The sequence below is a fragment of the Ovis canadensis genome, chromosome 6 (assembly GCF_042477335.2).
Source record: "Ovis canadensis isolate MfBH-ARS-UI-01 breed Bighorn chromosome 6, ARS-UI_OviCan_v2, whole genome shotgun sequence".
In the NCBI taxonomy this organism is placed as follows: Eukaryota; Metazoa; Chordata; class Mammalia; order Artiodactyla; family Bovidae; genus Ovis; species Ovis canadensis.
This window is the reverse complement of record NC_091250.1, coordinates 87,499,869-87,516,355: the sequence shown is the minus strand read 5'-3', so window position 1 is coordinate 87,516,355 and position 16,487 is coordinate 87,499,869. Positions and strand designations below refer to the sequence as shown.

At 37.9% G+C, this 16,487-nt stretch overlaps 1 long non-coding RNA gene across 1 annotated transcript in view; it reads left to right on the top strand.

The window, feature by feature from the left end:
- LOC138442558 (uncharacterized) overlaps window positions 1–11,661 on the top strand; it is a 135,886-nt gene extending 124,225 nt beyond the window's left edge. Inside the window, exon 4 of the long non-coding RNA XR_011257772.1 lies at window positions 11,608–11,661. This is a non-coding gene — a long non-coding RNA (uncharacterized lncRNA). The remainder of the gene's footprint in view (window positions 1–11,607) is intronic.
- Window positions 11,662–16,487: the final 4,826 nt, after the last annotated feature.

Here is a 16,487-nt window from a genome sequence, read left to right as displayed (position 1 = left end):
GGTTTCCCCACCTGTACAAAAGGAAAAATAATAGTGTATCAAATAGTTGTGAGGATTAAATAAATTAATACTTTTCAGGCTCTTAGTGTTTAGCACATAGCATGTGTTCAAAAATGATTCATTACCATCATTATCAAGGTCTGTTTTATAAGCCATTATCTTAAAACCTCAAATCTTCCTCTAAGGCTGCTGCTGGCAGAATGGTCCAGAGACAAGGCTGGTCAACTCAGAGCACCTGGGCTGGATGGATTTGGCTAAAATTCCTTTAAGGCAGGTCTAGGCCTGGCGTGCTGCAGTCCATGAGGTCACAAAGAGTTGGACATAACTGGGCAACTGAACAACAGCAAGGCCTGGCATAGGACTGCCATGTAGTAGCTTATTGCCCAAGTGTAATGACCATGGGATCTTAATCGCTGATTTCTCTTTCCCCAAATTCCACTCATTAAAAGTCACAGATTTTTAGCCAATTTCCTGAACCTTATTATCTTTACTTTGTGAAATAAGCCTCTTGAGTATAGTGGAAACCTGCTCTTAATATATCTCCTTTTTACATAAGCTGATATCATTGACAGACTAGATTCTGCCATCGTCTCATTCTTCTCTTTACCCCCTGCTGATAACTGTAAGTAAAGTTAAGATGATAGATTGAGTGATACTGAAATGGAAGGAACCTGTTTCCATCCTTCACCAACTATTCTTCTTCAACCACAGAAAGAAATGTGCCAGACAGAGGAATACTTACCAGCTAGAGGTTTCATCTCTGGTTCCAGTGTGGGGCCCTGGGGAACAAGAAGTCTTGTTGCCTAGGTCAGTGCTTCTGAAATTCTAAATATACTAGTGTTACCTATTTTATTAAAATGCAGATTCTGAGTTAATCAAGCTGAGTAGGACCTGAGATTCTGCATTTCTAACAAGCTCGCAGCTAGTATCAATGTTGCTGATCCATGAACTACAATTTTAGTAAGGCCTAGAAGGCAATGGCACCCCACTCCAGTACTCTTGCCTGGAAAATCCCATGGATGGAGGAGCCTGGTAGGCTGCAGTCCATGGGGTCTCGAAGAGTTGGACACGACTGAGCAACTACACATTCATTTTTCACTTTCATGCATTGGAGCAGGAAATAGCAACCCACTCCAGTGTTGTTGCCTGGAGAATCCCAGGGACAGAGGAGCCTGGTGGGCTTCCATCTATGGGGTCGCACAGAGTCGGACATGACTGAAGCAACTTAGCAGCAGCAGCAGCAGGCTGGAACCAGCCTAAGTAGGTCAGAAAGGATTCTTCTGCACCTGCCTGCCTGAGCCATCACCTGGATCTTGGCACTCTATGCAACTGGTTCTTGGCCCTAGCTTCACGTTACAATTGCCTGGAGCTCCTGGTCCCAAACTCCAGATATTCTGATGTAATTGGTTTGGAGTTTATGGAAGAGAGCCAAAAAGAAAGGATCAGAAAGAAATGATTCTGGGAAGTCTGGGACATTTCACTCCTCTGTATTAGCAATGAAATTCCTTCTTGGCACTGTGATTCAACAAAATAAACTTGCCCTTGATCCTGATCCAGATTTGGAATAGAAAGCCAAAAAGAATGGGGATCCTTGAGCTTTTCATGGTGGCAAATTAAAAAAAAATTATTTATTTATGGCTGCACTGGGTCTTTGATATGGTGCACAGACTCCTCGTTGCTGTGAGCAAGCTTTCTCTAGTTTCGGTGAGTGGGAGCTACTCTCTTGTTGTGATGCACAGGCTTCTCATCACAATAGCTTCTCTAGTTGTGGAACATGGGTGTGCAGGCTTCAGTAGTTGTGGCACACAGGCTTAGTTGACCTGTGGCATGTGGGATCCTAGCTCCCAGGCCAGGGATTGAACCTGTGCCCCTTGCATTGGCAGGTGGATCCTTAACCACTGCACTGCCAGGGTAGTACCCATGGTGGTAAATTATAATTGCATATAATCAACGTGGGGGCTTCCCAGGTGGCGCTAGTGATAAAGAACCTGCCTGCCTGTGCAGGAGACATAAGAGACATGAATTCGATCCCTGGGTCGGGAAGATCCCCTGGAGAGGGAAATGGCAACCCACTCCAGTATTCTTGCCTGGAGAATCCCATGGATAGAGGAGCCTGGGGTACTACAGTCCATGGGGTCACAAAGAGTCAGACACGACTGAAGCAACTGAGCATGCACACATGTGATCAACATGAGTGTCAAAGCATTTTTATAGAGCAATTCCAGAGTATTTTTCGAATGTAATGCTAAAACATGTTCTTAAGGGAAAGCTGAGTTCAGGAATTTTGAAATGCTGATTTCCTCTGACTCTGGCAAAGATATAGTCAAGTGGGTATTGGCTTCAGGTAAAACTGTATAAATATATGATCCTTTTCTTTGAGGACCTTATATTCTAGTTAGGAAGATAAGACCAATACAAGGGTGTGGTAAAAGGTTAACTCAGCAGGTCTGGGGTTCCTAAAACTTGTACATTCCAAAGAGAAGCCTTTCGCTATAGGACTGGTCCATGGCTAGTTCCTAGGAGTTACCTCTGATCCCTTAGAATACCCTGCTTGATAAGAGTATATTTATATGCTTGAGCCCCAGTCCTACACTGAGTCCAAACATAGCTCTCAAGATGGTGGCTGGCCACAATCTCTACAAAAAACTCATCAGAACAGTTAATGGAACAAGCCACAGTCCCTACTGTTCCAAATGATCTCAAGGTTATGTTGTAGTTACTTAGTCACTAAGTCATGTCAGACTTTGTGATCCCTATGGACTGTATCCCCCCAGGCTTCTTTGTCCATGGGAATTCCCAGGTAAGAATCCTGGAGAAGGTAGCCATCCCTTCTCCAGGGGATCGTCCCGACGCATGGATCGAACCTGTATCTCCCTCATTGCAGGTGGATTCTTTACCACTGAGCCACCTGGGAAGCCTCCTTCAGGCTATAGTTGATTATTTATTATCTAATTCCTTTGTCATTCATTCCAGATTCCCCTCACCCTAGACCTGCTACCTAGGCCAGCAAAATGTAGTTTGTAAGAAATTAGCATCTAGAACATATAAAAATATATGAAATGTGTTGAATGTTTAATAAAACTCAAACTGATACACTGTATGGGTCTGCTGGACTCCAGGTATGGGAATTATTGCTGGCTGTGTAATTGATACTTTGTGGATTGCTGTTGTGGAAGGGAATATGCTGTATTCCTGTGTTTTGAGGCAGAAAAGGAGATTGAAAACTAGTGATCTAGAAAACAGCTAATATTTGAAAACTCAATTTAAATTTAAAATTGTCTACAGAGTGAAGAGGTATCTTGATTGAATATGTACAATGATCATCCACAATTTATGAGACAAAGAAACATTTTTTATACTAACATGAGAATTATATCTTGCCATTTCCTTAGCATCTGCTGAAATCCTATTTCACAACACTGGTCACTAAACCTCTTAATTTATTACTGTGGTCAAAAAACAGACAATTAAATAAAAATGTAGTATCATTCCTCTTCAAGTAAAGTCACCAGAGAGGCTTATATTTAAGAAAAGCTTAGAAAAAAGAAACATACACATAGCAGCATTCTCTATTTCTGATTCAAATTAATTTCTGTTTCAAGAAGTCAAAAGTCAGTTTGATGTCAGGTCTCCATTTGACCAAGAGACTTCATGGCATCAAGAGTTTAGTCCTCTGTTTTCTTCCCTCTAAAGAGATAATCAGGGCAAAATTTATTCAAAATAATTAGGAAACTTTTACATTATAATGACAAATGCAATAAATATGTATGAAATTATTTTAAAAAATTAAACATGAGATAAAACTATAAAACTCAGCTTTTACTATCATTGTTATTGTTGCTGCTGTTATTCAGATTTCTTATTCCTTGCCTAAATCTCTTGGAGCTGTGTGTCAGAATTCAGGATTTTTTTTGTTTTTGTAAAATAATACCATATGTTTACTATGTATTACAAAACAGCTTCCATTTTGCCTGAGGAAGAACCCTGTAGTGAACAGATAAATATTTATACCTCAAAATGTTGAATATTCAAAGTAAATGGTATAAATAAGGACTATGAGAAGTCTTTACATTTTAGGCCAAGTTTTGCCATCAGATTAGTTAAGGTCATGTCAGACTTCACTGCCAAATGAGTTATAAAACCTAGTTTTGGCTTTTGTGATTTAAAATTGCAGTTATGTGTTTGTAGACTCTATTATTATTATCATTACAAAATCAAAGTTGGATGAAAAAGGGCAAATATTATCTGTACCCAGAATGTTTGCTCAGTGTCACTGCTTAGAAGGTGCTATTCATGGTGGAAGGAAATAGGCTTTCTTGTTAGACAGACCTGAGTTTGAATAAAACTTGAGAAAATTGCTTGCTGTCCTTGAACTTTCTTTTTCTCATCTATAAAATATGTACAATAACTGTGAACTCTTGGCTTCCTCCCAGGATATATCTTGAGAGCTTATGAAGCTACAAACTTAAGTATCTCTAGATAATACAAATTTTCTCTCAAAGTTTAGTATACTTTTACTAAATCCAGTTACCTATCCTCTAGTCAATCTGTTCGAACTCACAGTAGTGAGAAGGTCTGGATGGTGGAGCTCCTATGTATGCTGTGTTGCTCAGTCGTGTCTCTCTTTGTGACCATCTGGACTGTAGCCCACCAGATTCCACTGTCCATGGGATTTTTCAGGCAAGAATACTACAATGGGTTTCTATGCCCTCCTCCAGGGGATCTTCCTGACCCATGAATCGAACCCATGTCTCCTGTGTCTCCTACATTGCAGGCAGATTCTTTACCCACTAAGCCATAGGGAAAGCCCAGGGTGGAGTTCATAAGAAATGATTTTTCAAATAGCAGTTGTAACAAAAATGACTTGTTGGTTTGTTTGGTTGCCTCAAATACAACATCTGTTCGTCGCTTATGTGGATACATACTTTGTTCTTTATGTGTCACTAAATCTTGCCTTGGGCATGACACATCCATGAGAAACATCCAAATATGAAAAGAAAATAGGAGGCTTAGCCTGGACTTTCTTTTATAATCATGAAAGAAAATGCTCTTTCAAGATCTCTACTTGAAACACATGTGCAAGGAAAGTGTTGAAAAGAGTAGTCATTTACATTGGATAACTCAATAATTTGAACTGGAAGCTTCTCCAAGAGATTGAGGAAAAATAGTAAATGTATTTTTGATAATGGGTGCTAAAGCTAGGGCACTTTAAATACTTGAATTGGCAGAAAGTTTGTTCATAAAACAAACTTCTATGAACTTCAAATTTTCACTTTTCTGTTACTTGCATGTCTATACAAAAGAAGACTTTTGGAAACAGACATTTGCTGATGTTGTTTTTAATGCATGAAAAGCATATAATTTTCAGGTACTTTTGTGATGTTTAAGAATCCTTCACTTGGGACTTCCGTGGAGGTCCAGTGGTTGAGACTTTGCCTTCCAGTTCAGAGAGTGTGGGTTTGAAGCCTGGTCAGAGAGCTAGGATCCCACATGCCTTGCAGCCAAGGGACCAAAACACAGAAGCAGAAGAAATATTGTAACAGATTCAATAGAGACTTTAAAAACATGGTCCACATGAAAAAAAAATATTTAAAAAACAGATTCCTTCACTTGAGGAGACATGGGATTTAGAGCCATTTTACATTTACCATAAGCACTTACAATCCTGTCGAGCTTAAGTATGATTCATGAATCTAGACTTGTACATGATAAAGTTAAATAATTCAGGATGCCTGGAGTGTGTCCCTTTTTGGTATATAAGATTCAAAAGTGAGTCAAATGAATTTTAAGATTTCACAATTAATAACAAAAAAAATAACACTTCAGTTCTATCTTGGGGAATTAAAGGACTCTCATGAAATCATATCCTCACAGAGTAGAAAGTCACAGAATGAAATCATCAATCAAAACTTAGAGAAGAAAGCAGACGTTATCCACTTGATCTCTTTATAAGTTCTAAATGAGTGCTATGTGTGCTTGGAAATGAAAGTCTGGCTGTCAAAGCTACTGACAGGCAATGGGAGCCTTCTTGCTCTGTCCTGAGAGAATATTAATGCTTAGGGATGATGTTTAGAATGAGCTGTTTTCTCTGAGCTGTCCTTTGACATAGAGTGATCAGTTATTTTGTGTGACTAGATCTAGATGGCATGTTTTTTTGGAATGTCTTTACTGCATTAAAAAAAATGGCAACCTCTATACATGAGAATGCTAATGTTTGGTGGTTTTTACATCACCAATAAATATAACAACTAACTTTTAACAAATAAGAACAAAAATAATACATTAGAAATCTATATCCAAAGATAATTTTCTTCAGGGAACTATATCCTATCACCTGGAATAAATCATAAAGGAAAAAATGTTAAAAAAGACTGTATAAAAAAATTTATGGATTTGAACATTGATGATCTATGGGCACTAACATTACAAAAAGAGCTGCAGACAGACATTAGAAATAGTCTCAGTAAAATGATCTTACCAAGTTTCTTGTTTAACAAGACAGAAATACAAAAGAGGAGTGCTAAAAGGTATCATGAGGCTTAAGTGAGTAAAATTCAGATAATGGTAATAACTACCTGATTTGTTCAACAAAATCTTGCAAGAAAGTAAAAAATCATAGATGAGGCTAAGAATTATAGTCCATAGCATTCATTTTATTGTATGTAAATTATATATTCATTTGAATCATAACATAATTCCCTTAATACTACAAAATATCCAGTTCTGAATCCTCTTTTTATTTGTGTATAATTGATTTGTTTGCATTAGTATCTAAACAAATTCCATACATTGCCCTTAATTAGTATATTTCTAAATTCTTTCTTTTCTCCTCAAAAAAAAAATTTATAGTGTGTTTTGCATATACATTTCCTTCACACCATTTTCCAGTACTTTTTTGAGAATATATATATAATAAAATGCAAAGTGTTCAGTATATAGCTTGATGACCTTTTGAATATGAACATGTATTTCTAATTTAAAAGGGAATTTAACCACATTGTAAAACATGTGAAAATGAGAGAATATGAAAATAATCACAATCACAATTTTGGTATATTTCTTTTTATCTCTCTTTGCAGCTGCCTCAGTGAAACATACCTGTGAATTTATATATTGTTGTTGTTGTTCAGTCACTCAGTCATGTCCAATTCTTCGTGACCCCATGGGCTGCAGAAGGCCAGGCTTCCCGTCCTTCACCATCTCCCAAAGCTTGTTCAAACTCATGTCCGTTGAGTCAGTGATGCCATCCAATGATCTCATCCTCTGTCATCACCTTCTCCTCCTGCCTTCAATCTTTCCCAGCATCAGGGTCTTTTCTAATGAGTCAGCTCTTCACATCAGGTGGCCAGAGTATTGGAGCTTCAGCTTCAGCATCAGTCCTTCCAATGACTATTCAGGGTTGATTTCCTTTAGGATTGACTGGTTGGATCTCCTTGCAGTCCAAGGGACTCTCAAGAGTCTTCTCCAACACAATTAGAAAGCGTCAATTCTTTGGCACTACGCCTTCTTTATGGTCCAGTTCTCACATCCATACATGACTACTGGAAAAACCATAGCCTTGACTAGACAGACTTTAGTTGGCAAAGTGATATCTCTGTTTTTTAATATGTTGTCTAGGTTTGTCATAGCTTTTCTTCCAAGGAGCAAGCATCTTTAAATTTCATGGCTGCAGTCACTATCTGCAGTGATTTTGGAGCCCAAGAAAATAAAGTCTGTCACTGGTTCCACTATTTCCCCATCTATTTGCCATGAAGTGATGGGACTTGAAGCTATGGTCTTCTTTTTTTGAAGGTTGAGTTTTAAGCCAGCTTCTTCACTCTTTTCTTTCACCTTCATCTAGAGGTTCTTTAGTTCCTCTTCACTTTTCTGCCATAAGGGTGGTGTCATCTGCATATCTAAGGTTATTGATATTTCTCCCAGCAATCTTGATTCTGGCTTGTGCTTCATTCAGCCCAGTGTTTCTCATGATGTACTCTGCATATAAGTTAAATAAGCAGGGTGACAATATACAGCCTTGATGTACTCCTTTCCCAATTTTGAACCAGACATTTGTTCCATGTCTGGTTATAACCTGTGAATAATTCATGGATTTGAGCATTGATAATCTATGGGCACTAACATTACAAAAACAAAGGAAGACAGACATTAGAAATAGTCTCACTAAAATCATTAAATATGAATCTTACCAAGTCTCTTGTTTAACAGGAGAGAAATACAGAGGAAAAATGCTAAAGGATATCATGAGACTTAAGTGAGTAAAATTCAGATAGTGGTAGTAACAACCTGATTTAAATATAATACATGTATAGTGCCATTATTATTATTATTCACAGTTAAATATTGCTAAGGAAGTGGTCAAGTTTGCAGCTGTAAATTTTAGTAAATTGATCATATTGAATTTGAAGCCCTAAGCATACTATTGCATGTTATTCTATCATGTTCATATCTAAGCCTGGGTAGGTAAAGGACATATGTGTGTGTAGCTGCTGCTGCTGCTGCTGCTAAGTCCCTTCAGTCGTGTTCGACTCTGTGTGACCCCATAGACAGCAGCCCACCAGGCTCCCTGGTCCCTGGGATTCTCCAAGCAAGAACACTGGAGTGGGTTGCCATTTCCTTCTCTAATGCATGAAAGTGAAAAGTGAAAGGGAAGTCGCTCAGTCGTGTCCGACCCTCAGCAGTAGTGTGTAATTTGCCTGTCTTCTGATGGAGTGGTTTCTTCCCCTAGGGAATTCTGCACAATCCTGCACAAATTTTCCAGAGAACTGTAAATGTTCTTGGGTTGGATACAGGGGAAAAGACAGTATTATTCCATCCATTCACAGACCCGTACTCAATTTCCAGTATAGTTTTCAGTTGACAGAAGGGTTACACAGCACTTTCCTTTGACATTTTCAAGTTCTAAACTGTGTATATTTTCTTGAAAATGAAGTCGTGTCCCGGCATATGTTTGAATCTATACTTACCATAAACTGACTTACTCCTTACTTCCCTGGTGGCTCAAACGGTAAAGAATCTGCCTGCAGTGTGGGAGACCTGGGTTTGATCCCTGGATTGGGAAGATACCCCGAAGAAGGAAAAGGCTACCCATTCCCGTATTCTGGCCTGGGGAAGTCCATGGACAGAGGAGCCTGGCAGGCTACAGTCCGTGGGGTTGAAAAGAGTCAAACACGACTGAGGGACTTTCACTTTTCAATCCTTACATGGGCTTTCTGAAAACAGTTTTTATGTAATGCTTGAGGTGTTGATTTTTCTTGCAATCTCATTAATTCCCATGTAAATGCCAAATTTTGTTGAGGAAGAAGAAACTATATTTAATGACGGGAATGTTGGGGCCTGGATATTATTTTTATAAGCAGCATTTTTCTCCAGTCTGGAAAAGGTCACAGCATTTCTGTTTTTGGGGGGTGGGGGGGGGTTACTGTTCCCTTTCCTGAGTTGTAATGAGATGCAATGGATCTATTAGCAAAAATGGCTTCCAGAGGCTGCAGGTACAGTAAAATCAAGCCAAAGCAAACAGGATTATCCTAAAGTAACTTTTTTAAAAAAATAAAAAGTGGTTATCCCACTTTCTGACTGGCTTTTAAAATAATGCCAATAGGATGAAAATACAATCAAAGACGTTATTACTCTTAAAATTTTTTGAGAGCCTTTTCAAAAAATGTTGGGGCTTCCCAGGTGCTGAGTGGTAAAGAACCACCTGCCAATGCAGGAGACATAAGAGACCTGGGTTTGATCCCTTGATCAGGAAGATCCTCTGGAGGAGGGCATGAAAACCCACTACAGTATTCTTGCTGCTGGAGCCATCAGACATTCATAGGCAACAAAAACAAATCAAAACAAAGAACCTTGAGTTACACTTTATACTTTATGTAAAAATTAACTTAAAAATAATCACAGACTTGGTTAAATATAAAAATGCAAACTTTTATATTTGAGAATAAAACTTCAGAACCCAGGACTGGATGAAAAACTTCCAGATCTGACACCAAAAGCATGATTCATAAAAGGGAAATTGTGATAAGTAGGATTTCATCAAAATTAAAATTTTTGCACCATATAATATCCCTTGTGTCTAAAGAATAAACTAGTGAATATAGCAATAACAACAACAAGACTAGACTCACAGAGAGGACTAACTAGTGGTTACCAGAGTGAAGAGAAGAGGGGAGGGCCAAAGTGGAGTAGGGGATTACGAGGTACAAACTACTATGTATAAAGTACATAGTACACAGATATACGGTACAGCACAGGGTAGATAGCCAATATTTTATCGCAATTCTAAGTGAAGTATAACCTTTGAAAATTGTGAACCAATAAGTTATATACCTGAAACTTATATAATATTGTCCATCAACTATATGTCAATAAAATTTTTAATAAAAATTAACATATTCTGCATGCGTGCTCAATCACTCAGTCATGTCTGACTCTGTGAGACCCCGTGGACTGTAGCCTGCCAGGCTCCTCTGTCCATGGGATTCTCCAGGCAAAAAAAAAATTTTTTTGATTTGCTCTTTATGAGAAGGATGAAAAGCCAAGCTCCAAACAAAGAAAATATTTCTGAATTATGTATTCAATGTATGGCCTTGTATCTAGAATACAGAAAGAGCTCTTAAAACTCAATCTAATTAGAAAATGGTTATAGTAAAAAGAGAGAGAGAGAGGAAAAGAAAAAGATCCCTCATGATGCAACAAAGATTCCTGTGCCCCAGCTAAGACCCGAAACAGCCAAATAAATAAATATTTTAAAAACCCTAAAAAAAGGGGGGCATAAGACATTAACATACATTTAATTGCCAAGAACATACAGATGGCAAATAAGCAAATGAAAAGATCCACAACTTTAATAGCTACTAAGGGAGTGCAAATTAAACCCTCAAGTTATCATCATACACCCATCAGAAGGGCTAAGATAAAAAAAGTAATGATAACATCAGATGCTGAGAAGAATACACAGAAACTGGATCACTATTTGCTAAAGGGAAAGTAATATAGTACCACCATGCTGGGAAATAGTCAGTCTCTTATAAAATTAAATAAACACTTACCATATGACTCAGCAATTGCACTCCAAGGCATGCATCCCATAGAAGTGAAAACTTATGTCAACACAAAAACTGTACACAAATAGTCATAAGAGCTTTTTTCACAATAGCCAAAACTTGGATGCCCTTCTGCTGGTGAATGTAATATAACGAAAGGGAACAACCTACTGATGCATATAACAATGTGAGTGGATCTCAAGGAAATTATGCTGAGTGGGAAAAAAAAGTCATTCTCAAAAGGTAACATAGTATATGATTCCATTCATGTAACATTCCTAAAATAACAAAAGAGTAGGAAAAACAGATGACTGCTGGGGTTAGAGATGAGGGGGTGAATATGGATAAAAAAGGGTAGAACAGGGAGCTTTGTGATGATGGAACTGTTCTGCGTCTTGACTGTGGTGGTGGTTACAAGAATCTGTGCATTTGATAAAATTGCATAGAACTACACACACACACACACACGCACAAATGCATGTAAAACTCATGAAATCTGAATAAGCTCTATGGATCGTACCAATGTCACTTGCCTGATTTTGATATTGATCTATTGGCTTCCCAGGTGGCTCAACAGTAAAGAATCTGCCCGCCAATGCAGGAGATGCAAGAGACATGGGTTCAGTCCTTGGGTCAGGAAGATCTCCTGGAGAAGGGAATGACAGCTCACTCCAGTATTCTTGCCTGGAAAATTCCATGGACAGAGGAGCCTGGCAGGCTGTAGCCCATGGGGTCACAAAGAGTTGGATACAACTGAGCACACACACACACATGTACATACACTCCTACTACAAGGTACTACTTTTGGGAGAAATAAGCAAAGAACACAGCACTTCTCTGTAAATTGGCAATTTCTATGAATCTATAATTATTTCAAAATAAAAAAGTTTATGAGAGCTTGAGTTGTATTCCACATAAAAAGTCTGAGTGGTAAAAAACAACAACAACAACAACAACAACAACAAAAAACATTGTAATGATAATAATTTGTCCTGTCTCCTCCTTCCACCTTCCTGAAAAATTGGTGGGTCTAGATCTTGGAAGTTTCATGCGTAAATTAGTTCTCATCTTTCTTGTGTCTGTTCTTCCTATTCTAGGCATTGCCACTATTCATTATGGAATACACAAAAATGCAGTAAAACTTTAAAGTTTTCAAAATTGTCTCTTCTATTAAACGGATTTTGTTTCACCTCCACTTGTTAATCATTGCCAACATAGTAAAACTTCTTGTGCACTTATTTTGTGCCTCTCCTGTTGCAAATGTAAGAATCCCAACTTAAAAGAAAAATGGAAATTTTTCAGTTACTTAACTCCATCAAAGGCTGGACCTGGCTTCAGGCCTAGCCAAATGTCAATATGTATAACAATTTTCATCTCTCTCTCTCCTGGCTCTCCACTTCTCTTCGCTTTTGTTGTCAGTCTCTCAGTCATGTCTGACTCTTTGAGATCCTGTAGCCTGAAGCATGCCAGGCTTCCCTGTCCTTTACTATCTCCTGGAGTTTGCTCAAACTCATGTCCATTGAGTTGGTGATGCCATCCTCTGTCATCCCCTTCTCCTCCTGTTGCCCTCAATCTTTCCCAGCATCAGAGTTGTTTCCAGTCAATCAACTCTTTTCATCAGGTTGCCAAAGTATTGGAGCTACAGCTTCAGCATCAGTCCTTTCAGTGAATATTCAGGGTTGATTTCCTTTAGGATTGACTGGTTGGATCTCCTTGCAGTCCAAGGGACTCTCAAGAGTCTTCTCCAACACCACAATTAGAAAGCATCAATTCTTTGGTGCTCCGCCTTCTTTATGGCCCAATTCTCACATCCATGCATGACTACTGGAAAAACCATAGCCTTGACTAGACAGACTTTAGTTGGCAAAGTGATATCTCTGTTTTTTAATATGCTGTCTAGGTTTGTCATCGCTTTTCTTCCAAGGAGCAAGCATCTTTAAATTTCATGGCTGCAGTCACCATCTGCAGTGATTTTGGAGCCCAAGAAAATGAAGTCTGTTTCACTGTTTCCATTGTTTCCCCATCTATTTGCCATGAAGTGATGGGACCGGATGCCATGATCTTAGTTTTCTGAATCTTGAGTTTTAAGCACTCTCCTCTTTCATCTTCATCTAGAGGCTCTTTAGTTCCTCTAGGCTTTCTGCCATTAGTGTGGTATCATCTGCATATCTGAGGTTATTCATATTTCTCCCGGCAATCTTGATTCCAACTTGTGCTTCATCCAGCCCAACATTTCTCATGATGTACTCATAAGTTAAATAGGCAAGGTGACAATAAATAGCCTCGACTCACTTCTTTCCCAATTTGGAACCAGGCCATTGTTTCATGTCTGGTTCTAACTGTTGCTTCTTGATCTGCATACAGGTTTCTCAGGAGGCAGGTAAGATGGTCTGGTGTTCCCATCTCTTGAAGAATTTTCCAGTTTGTTGTGATCTAGTCAAAGGCTCTAGCATAGTCAATGAAGCAAGAGTAGATGTTTTCCTAGAATTTCCTTCCTTTCTCTATGAGACAGCAGAATTTCTCAATTTGATCTCTGGTTCCTCTGCCTTTTCTAAATCCAACTTGTACATCTGGAAGTTCTCAGTTCATGTACTGCTGAAGTCTAACTTGAAGGATTTTGAGCATTACCTTGCTAGCATGTGAAATGAGCACAGTTCTGGGGTAGTTTGAACATTCTTTGGCATTGTCCTTCTTTGGGCTTGGAATGAAAACTGAATAGCTTCTCTGCGTGTGGTAACCCACATGATCCTCATATGTCAGACTCACAGAGAAAGATAGAGCTTTTGCTGTAGCTCTGAGGCAAAGGCAGAGATAAATCCTTGAATCATGTGAGATTCTTACAGCAAAAGGAGCGGTTTTCCAAAGGAAGGGACATTATGCAGAAAAAAAAATTATACACTCCTATTTTACAAATAGGCTTCCCTTGTGGCTCAGCTGTTAAGAATCCGCCTGCAATGTGGGAGACCTGGGTTCGATCCCTGGGTTGGGAAGATCCTCTGGAGAAGGGAAAGGCTACCCACTCCAGTATTCTGGCCTGGAGAATTCCATGGACTGTATAGCCTATGGGGTTGCAAAGAGTCAGACACAACTGAGTGACTTTTACCTCACATTTTACAAATAATCAAAACTGAATCTTCCAAAGGTTGATAATTACCCTATCTTTCAGCTAGTAAGTGGTACTCCCTGACTCAGAGCCAGACTGTCCAGCTCCACTGCTCAAGTTCTCAATCATGAGGTCCTACTCCCCCTAAGAACTCTTGCTCTCCTCATTAGATAATACCAGTTTTCAACAGCATTTCTATATTTATTTTTATTTTCTACCATATATTTATTGACTCTTTTCTTTATAAATTCCAGATTCTTGAGTCTCCCACACTAACTAGGACAGAATAGGAAATACAACCCAGGAAGGGTCTAAGCAATGCCTTATGCAGAGAAAGATTGCTTTCTCACTCTGATATTGTTATAAGGGATATCACCGTTTATACCACATCAAGTGTTGGTAGTTAAACCATTAAACATATAGATGTCATGATGAGAATATCAGGGTTGATTTGCTTGGGAACACACCAAGTTAAGGCAATGATTGTCCTAATTTTGTTTGGCCTAATTTTCAGTTTTCTCTAAACTTGTCTACTTCTGCGTTTTCCTTTTAAGCTGTTTAGAAGCTCAAATTTGGGCTGAAATTCAAGATTGAAAGTAGCTTACATATTTAATGAGTGAAAATATAGAAAAAAAGACCTGTGATATATTTTTGAGGAAAAGGGTATTTGATTACCTCACAGATGAACAAGGAGAATAAACTACTCAAAAGTGACTCATTTTATTCTTCTCAGAAATATCTTAAATTTCTCAAAATAATATCATCTAGTATTTAATTTAGAGCAACATGACATACATCCATACACAACTTTGAGAATTTCATATCTCTGTGGTCCACTTAAAAAATCAGAGCTAAAATTATTTGAGACACTAGAGATAAAATGAGTAGTGACTACTCCTTTTATGATACTAACTGAAATACCACCTGTTTTTATATTCAGAAACTCATTCCAGGTCTCTTTTGATTATTTTATTTTAGCATTTTTTTGAAGATCGAATAATATCAATTTTTCTTTATTTTTTCAATTACCTTTGATGAAATACGGTAAAAAATTAACTTATCTATGTAGAGAAATTCTGTATTTTTCATAAATATAGATGTCTTTAAAAAATGTAATATTTTGATTCCTTTTAAAATAGATTGAAAAGCCAGTCTATGATATGAAATGAATGTACAACTTATTGTGTAGAAATAATAAATTTTACTTTAGCTATCCTTGTATTTTTATGGCTGTCATTTGCGTTTTCATTTTTATACAGCTTCATATGTCAGGAAGTATTTGTTTTGCTGCCAGCTTTGCCATGATGCGATTCATAAACACATCAAGAAAATCTAATAGATCTTTCATTAGTATGTATTAATATTGTAATTGCAATTTAAGGAACAAAGAATGATTCTGCCTTCCACGGACTGGAATTTTTTTTTTTTAACATCATGTTTCAAATTAGCAATAATGGTGCTGCCTTTCTATGATGGCTTTCCCCTCGGAACACCTATCATGTGAAAATCTAGTCTTGTAGGTGTCAATGTAACTGCAAAAAGTTATTGACCTTTTGCTTTTTAAAAAATTCTCTTTTAACTTTTCTCAAAAGGGATTTATCTCTAAAGGATCTCTGAGAAAAACCTCTGCTGCTTTCAGGCTACACGTCAACCTTCTCTGGCCTGTACTGAGAGAATTCACCGACTGTGTCTCCAGCCACATCCTCCTAAATGTAGGAGATAGGAGATAAGAAATCGAGCTCCTTTTGCAAAGACATTAGCAAGAATGTCTCTTGGACATACAAAGCTATTATTCACCACTAGTCTACATCACAGTCACTATGTGCATTGGAAGAACCTGAAAAACAACCTTGGGTGAAGGGACTTTTATTAATGTTGCCCATTATTTCTATAAACTGTTTAAAATAAATTTTATCAAATAATTTGACAAAAGAAAAGTTTCCCTCCCCTGTAAAGGATCATGTTGTGTTTCTTAAATTTTATGATCTGCTACATCTTTATCAGGGCAAAGTTAATAATCCTACAACAGAAAGTCTTAAGAAATGTGGATGTATTTGATCTGTGGTCCTCCATTTATTTTATTCATTATTCTTTTGTTATCTTTTAGAAGCATGTTTCTTCTGGGTTGATTTCTCAGTACAGTGTTGTTCATTGAAAAGTAACTCTGAATCAGGAGATTTTCCTGAAAGCAGAGAGGTTGATAGCTACCTAGTTTGAAGACATAGATGGGAAAAAGAATAGTTGGGATTATTGGAGTTACCATAAAATCTATGAAATATTATCGTTCAAAGCAAAGGCAAATGCAGTTGTAAACTGGAAGTTTCATCCAGATACCAAAGATG